The sequence below is a fragment of the Dendropsophus ebraccatus genome, chromosome 13, assembly GCF_027789765.1.
Source record: "Dendropsophus ebraccatus isolate aDenEbr1 chromosome 13, aDenEbr1.pat, whole genome shotgun sequence".
NCBI classification, from domain to species: Eukaryota; Metazoa; Chordata; class Amphibia; order Anura; family Hylidae; genus Dendropsophus; species Dendropsophus ebraccatus.
In genome coordinates this window covers 17612420-17619895 of record NC_091466.1, presented here as the reverse complement: position 1 = coordinate 17619895, position 7476 = coordinate 17612420, and positions in this window count along the sequence as shown.

Here is a 7476-nt window from a genome sequence, read left to right as displayed (position 1 = left end):
CTGTTCTTATGTCCGTTACTTGTGTGTCTTGGCTCTAGTATTACCCACTTGTTATTGTTCCTCAGAAGAGGCTGATTCTTGTGCTCACCTCAGACAGTTGACATTGAGATGTGTCTGGTCCATTAATCCCTGCGATGGATTTATGTGGCCTCTAATCTGAGGTGCTCTTCATTTGTGATAACTGTAATAAACCTATCCTCTGCAGGTTACTCTTGCAGTTTTTCAGAATTGCTGACCTTCATGTCTTAAAGTAATAATGCACTGTCATTTCTTTTGTCATGTCTTTTCTTGTGGTTTTTGCTATATGGAACCAATCCTACATTTAAAAACCAACGTAGAATGTTGGTGTATAATTTGATCAAACCATATTGCCCCATGTACCACGTGCAGGTCCCCTGGTTCACATGGTTCCCTACACTAACTCCCCACTGTGTCAGTCAGCGACTGCCAACCCCGCAAAGGGAGCACAAACAGGGAAGGGAGGCCATAGAACGGCTCTGCAACCCCACTGTCAAAGGACCAATCCCCAAGGCCCCCCCCAAAAACCCAACAGGCACTGCCGGCGGAGAAAGAGGTCACCAAGCAACATAAGTGTGAACATGGTCTTATCACTCACCATTGCTCCTGCAGGTAGAATGGGAACTAGTCAAGTGTGCACAGGTGCCTCCTGCTGATTGGGGTCACATGGGTCTTACCAGGAGGAGTGCTAGCAATTAGAAAAGAGAGAAGCGTAAAATACGGACATGGAGAGAAAGGAGCGCTGCACCTCACACCTATGGCTGATACTAATGCCTCTTGGCTACATTTAAAAACCAACGCCAGGATGTTGGTATATAATTTGATCAAACCATATTGCCTCATGTACCACGTGCAGGTCCCTACACTAACTCAATACTGCAAAGCGATCACAAACAGGGAAGGTAGGCCATAGAATGGCCCTGCAATCCCAATGTCACAGGACCAATCCCCAAGGGCCCCGCAGGCAACACAACTGATGGTCTCTAACACATTATGAAGGCAAGGAACTCTACAGGGTAAGGGTCCTATTAAAAAGAGTGAGTGATAATCGGCCGAATCGGCCAATTATTGTTCCGTATAATAGAGATAACAATCAGTCCATGAAACAGTTATTGGCTGAGTGGCCTATTAGCTCAGACAGTCCGCTCTGAAGCTGCAGCCACGGGACAGGGAAGCACGCAGAGTGCAGGAGAACACCGGGAGAGTGTTAACTGTTTGGGCAAGGACTGCATGGACATCGTTAACTATGTCTATGCAGCCCTTGCTAAATGATTATTGGACAGTGTAATGGGCCCAGCAAACAAGCGCCGATCTAGCAGATCGAGCTCCTTTACAATATTAATCGGGCTGCCATTGGCCCATGTACTAGTACCCTAATACAATATAAGTGATGACCAAGCCATTGTTTACAGCCATCCTCCCAAACTCCCCCAGTAACAAGTCGTTTCATCACAGAAAAAAGTTGGCCTTAGACATACTCCAAAAAGAAAGTCACTATTAACTAAAAAAAAAAAAAAAAAATTATATGCAACTGTATAAAACAATCTTTCCCAAATCTAAAAATCCAGAACAATAAAAAAAAACACATGTTATCTCAAGAGGCCTCCACACATCAAATAATCACGGAACAATATGAGATTCACAAGCGAAAAAGACTGACTGAAAACATTAAAAAATCTCCAAAGAAAAGGGGAACAAAACAACTACCATCAGGTCTAGACCCACATTAGAGGCCCTGAGCCCCACTGGGCCTACAGGTACATAAAGAGTATGGAATACACAGAATGGAATACCAGAATAAAGCTACATTATATCAGTAACCAGTTATACAGTATAATATCACAGACCAGGAGTCCTTTACACAACTCTGACCAGGGCCGATTCTAGGCTTTCTGCTGCCTAAGGCAAATTGGGAAATGGTGTAACAAAATAAGAAAGGCGTGTGTGCAGGAAATCTACAGCATATAACAATAGGTGCATACACACAATCCAGCGGCACCAGATATCACCCTACTCAAGTACTACTTTGGGTATGCTTTGGGTACTCAAGTACGCTTTGGGTGCCGGGAAAAGCTGGATCCAATCCTGGGAGGCTGGAAGAAGTTTCCCAGGAGTGGATCCAGCTTTTCAAGGCACCCGGAGCAGAGCAGAGTTCAAATACGCTCATCCCTACTAACTTCCTTGCATTCTGCGTCTGTGTCCAGCTATCATTAGCAAGTCATGGGGTCAATAAAGTCAGTGATGTGTAGCAGACAGTATATTTTATGACCACCCTTATTTCGCCTAATGGCAGGAACGGCCCTGACTCTGACACTACTTCAGACCCCTGATGAGAGACAGTAGACTGATATTCTATGTAGCTGGGCTCACTGATGATAGACATCTGGTACACCAATGGCTACTTTCCTTCTCAGAACTAATGGAGGCATTTGCTGCTCTGTGTCGACGACTCGGCAATAAGTGGACAGTATTCTCATTTTACATTTTTTTATAAGATTTTTTTTCTTATTTTGCCCTCACTCTCTGATAAGAAGTGGCTCTCTCTTTTTGTACTTTCATCTTTTGGTGTCTCCCCTGTTTGTAAGAGCTCAGCTGAAGGAAAGGTTAACTATGTGTTTTAGTCTAGATACAGTGCAAAACCCACAGCTGGATTAACCGTCCTCTAGGGCAATCTTGTCAACGACAGGGATCTTTTCACATTTTCTTCAGGACAGTCTTCAAGAGGCAAGAGACTGATCCCCAGTAGGACAAAGAGCTTAAGCCAAAGTATCCTACTGATAGAGGCTCGGCTACCTTTGGTGGTCTCGAGGAATCAGCCACGCCCTGTTGTATAGGCCTGACACTCAACCTGACACTCTCTAATCTAGTTGGGCAAAAGGTGGTCTTCTAAGTGAGGTGCTTCTAACCATGGGTAGGAGTATTCTCTTCTGCACACAAAGTATCCTTCAACAAACTCCCGGCAGAGTACTTTCTCTATTACATGGTCGCCATTAGATGGTCCCCTGCACCCAGTTCCAGTCAAGCTACAGTTTCTTTAAGTCTTACTGCACTACCTCTGTCTACCAGTTTATCGAGTAACTACCTATCTTTATTCTCCAGAGTGCCCCTTTAAAGATAACTAAACTGAATAAATGTGAATATCAGTAGTGAAGAAGTAAGGGTCATTCTGGATTACGGCTGTGAGCGTTATTAACGATAGTTCCAGAAGGAATTTTTGTTATGGAAAATTCCATTTTCCATGACAAAAGTTCAAATATTTGAGGGGAAAAAAACCCTTTATATTAAACATGTACAAAGCTGACGACACAATGTAAGTATTCAGAGAAAGAGGATGGAAGTAGTTTCACAATACTATAAACTTGTGCTACCTCCTATGTGAGACTATGTTCATACACTGCATTTTGGACCCATATGGAGTGGTAAAACGGATGATTATTAGTGATGAGCGAATACTGTTCGATTGAATAGTAAGGTATTCGATCTATCGAATATTATCGAATAGTTTGTCGAATATTCGATAAATATTCGATAAGTGTTCAAATCCCCCAGCTTCCAGTTTTTACCTTCAAGTGTTTGAATAGATGGTTTTCAATAATCGAATACTAATGATCGAATATTCGAATATTTGGGAGATATTCGTACGAATATTGAATATTCGAATATTTCACTATTCGCTCATCACTAATGATTATTGATTGGTTTCTGTCACATAGTCCGCTGACCCAATTGGCAGTGAATTGAACTCTGTGTCTGAATACAAACACACCGTTATGGCAATGCTCACGACCCAAATTGGATCATGATGAGGTCCCGCGCATTACCGCCACATCGTCTTCGTATTCATGGATACCTGGACTTCCAGGCAGCAGAGTTGAATTCACTGCCAATTGGGTCAGCTGACTTTTTGAGAGGTACACGTTAAGTCTATGGGAACCAGTTCTCTGCTTCGTGCTACTCCCCACTAGTTCTAGAGTTCAATGCGGGCCTCAGCACCCAGACACCAAAAATTTGTCAAAATTTTGACGTTTTAAAAAGTACCACATACTAATAACTAAGGGCCCAGAAACACGCCCGCAATATGCAGGTCGGAACTCGGAGCTCCTGGCATCAGCATTCATTATGATGCTGTGAGCACCAAAGCACGATGATTTAAACAGTTTCGAAGCTCCCAGCATCATAACGAGTTCCGAGAGCATAATAATGCCTGGTCATACTGGATGGGAACACCATGAATCCATTGCATCTAGCATCACATTTGGTGCATCATAGGCTGAAATGCATCATGGTGCAGAACCTATAGACTAGCATAGTTGCTTTTTGATGTGGTTATGCTTCATGCAACTTTTTTATTGTTTTTATTGAGTGCAACCAAACCGGATAGTAGATGGCTGGACCCAACATATTGTTAATTTACGATAATGTCCATTGCACATACCCCACAGCTTATGATCTTTTATCTGCTCATATATATCTATAGTTGTTATAGATTACAGCTTCGCATATCCTCATATTGTACTTTCGTAAGTGCTAAGCTAAAGCTTTGGCTGTCCAGGCATGATGGGAATTAGAGTTTTACAACAGCTGACGGTTTCCCATCCCTCGTTTAGACTTTATTTAACCCCAGTATGTGGTTTTTCAGTTTCGATCTTCCATAACTGAATGCTGTGTTGGGCTAGGTTCACACTGCGTTTTTGTAATCCGTTTAACGTATATGTTTTATGGAAAAAATGGATGCAAAAACAGATGCAATTGTGTGTTATCCGTTTGGATCCACTTTCCATTGAATTCCATTATAAAACACTACTTTTCTGTAGTATCCGTTTCGATCCGTTTTTTTTATAATGAAAGTCAATGGAAAACAGAACCAAACGGATAACACACAATAGCATTCATTTTTGCATCAGTTTTTTCCATAAAATGTATACGTTAAGCCTTACTAGTTCCTCAATTTGTGGGACTTATAAAACCTGAAAGCCGTTGTATAAGATTGATTTTTTTTTTAACTCTTTAGTTGGCCTTTTTGGCCAAACCATTTTTTTCATCTGTTTTTTGCTGCTTTTGAGGCTTCTTTTTTGCAAAACAAGTTTTACTTGTGGATAATGAAAAAAATGCAGATATGTCTCTATGTTTTAGCGTTTCACACATACAGCTTTCACTGTGCATTATAGCAATTTCAGCTATACAAAATGTTTATACAGTACTTCCTTGCCACAATAGAAAAACCTTTGAAAAATAAATTGTGCCGCCACAATCTGAGACCTGCAACTTTTTTCTTTTCTTCACGATGTTGAGTGGGCGCTTGTTTTTTTTCGTTTGTTTGTTGAAAATTTTGTAAAAAATTTTTGCTTTGCTACTTACAATACATACTAAGAAAATTATTTATCTGATGTGAGAGACTAGAGGGAAAAGTAATTTGAAGGATAATACAGGCAGTCTATACATATGCCAGACTGATAAGGTTCACACACACACACTGGATCAAAGAGATACTATTTCCCATTAAGGAGAGGTCCTCATAAAGATGTGTGGAGACCATCCTGCTTCACTGGAAATTCTGACAAGAAACCATATGCTTTCACACCTCTTAGGCAAAGAGGTGTCCCTTCAAATCAGTTTTTCACTTCATCTAAGGGTCTTATTACATGGGACAATTATCGTGCGAAAAATCGTTAAATTGTTCGAATTTAAACAATAATCGTTCTGTGTAGTTGCAGGCAGCGATCGAGAAATCGTTCGTATGTCGTTGATCGTTGATTTAGATCTGAACCTAAAATTATCGTTAATCGTTCGCTGTAATTCCACACTAATCGTTCAGTGTAATTGCACATTGTTCATTGTTTTGCTGGGATCAGAAGGAATAAATGATCGCAATAACGATCATAGTAATGATCGTTTATCATTAGTCATTAATCGTTAAAAATCGCTCCGTGTAATAGGACCCTAAGAGTCTTAAAACATTGGCTGGGGATATATTACCTAGCCAAACAATCTCTCCAAAAGAAAAGACTGTCCATCTGCAGACAGCTGGATGGCAGAGTGTTGGCTGGCTTTGCCTAAGTGGTGTGAGAGCAATTTTGTGAATCCTTTCTTCACACACAGTAAAAAAAAAAAAAAAAATTAAAAAAAAAAAAATTAAAAATTAAAAAAAAAAAAAAAAAATATATATATATATATATATATATATATAACTAATACAGCTGTAATTTTGAATGATTTTACTGTTGAACATTCCGTTTATTTTACCGTGTCATACAGCCTGAGGCTATGTTCACACTACGTTCACGTTTCCGTGAATAAGCGGCCGGAGACTTACGTAGTTTGCGTACAATGGAAAGTATACGAAGTACGGCTGCACAGTTCACACTACGTATGAACTTACGCCAGGATCGTACACGGCGCCGTAAAAAATGAACCAGACCATTGTTTGAGGACGAAAATGCCGTAACTTACGTCCGTAGCGTTACATGCGGTCCGGTACGGAGTGGTGATTTCTTCATTTTTCCACTTTTCTTTGCCGATCCAAAAGGTTCTGTGGGGTGTCCGGGGCTAGGCGAAGATTTCCAAGTAAAAGACCGCTGTCAGATCACTTCGTAGGGCGCTCGGGAAGCGTAAGTAGACTACGGGCGTAAGTTCGCGGACCGTACGTAGCCGGCCGCAACTTGCGTAAATTCCCGGCTGGAGTTTAACACGTATATATCCGGCCGTGAAAATATGCAGCCGAAACTATACGTAGTGTAAACATAGCCTGAAGTTGTAGATGTAACTGAGCTGAATTTGCGGTTCTTTGTGCATTGTGAAAACCCATATGGAAAGTCACAATAACACAATCCTGAGGCTCCTCATGGTTATATCACAAACTCAGCTCTGCTAGACTGACAAATAGCTCCACTCCACATGTTTTAGAGGTATCTTGTATAAATAAAGTATATCAACAAAGTAAGATTGCAACACAACTTGAACTAACAACCACTTCATGTCAGACAAAAAGGCCGTCTTATAAGTAGACAGCTGTGAGCGTTGGTTTGGAAGCCTGACAGGCTCTTGTGTCAGTGGACTTTTGGCGCTGTTTGTTGTCTTGGAGCGTTATCCTGGAGTAGAAGAATATCTGTAAAGATCCCAGTCTTAATAAACACAAGAAAATCACTTGAAAACTTATAATATAAAGTCAATATTTTTCTAGTAAAAAGAAGCATAACAAGCAGTGTCACAATGGTAACATCTCTGTGTTGGTGCTGGGTGCAGGTTGCTGTACTAAACTAATATGTTAGGATTGTGGCTCCATCTAGAGCTGTAGGATCTACTACAAGATATTTTTCTTTCTTTTACATTTTTACATTGCAGTAAGGAGTGACACTCTGACTCTGCTGCCACCAATGGCTGTGTGGGAAACCGCAGCACCCTCTACCTCACTGTGCCATGGCACCAGGGCCCCTGTGACATACAGCTTTCCAGTCTATT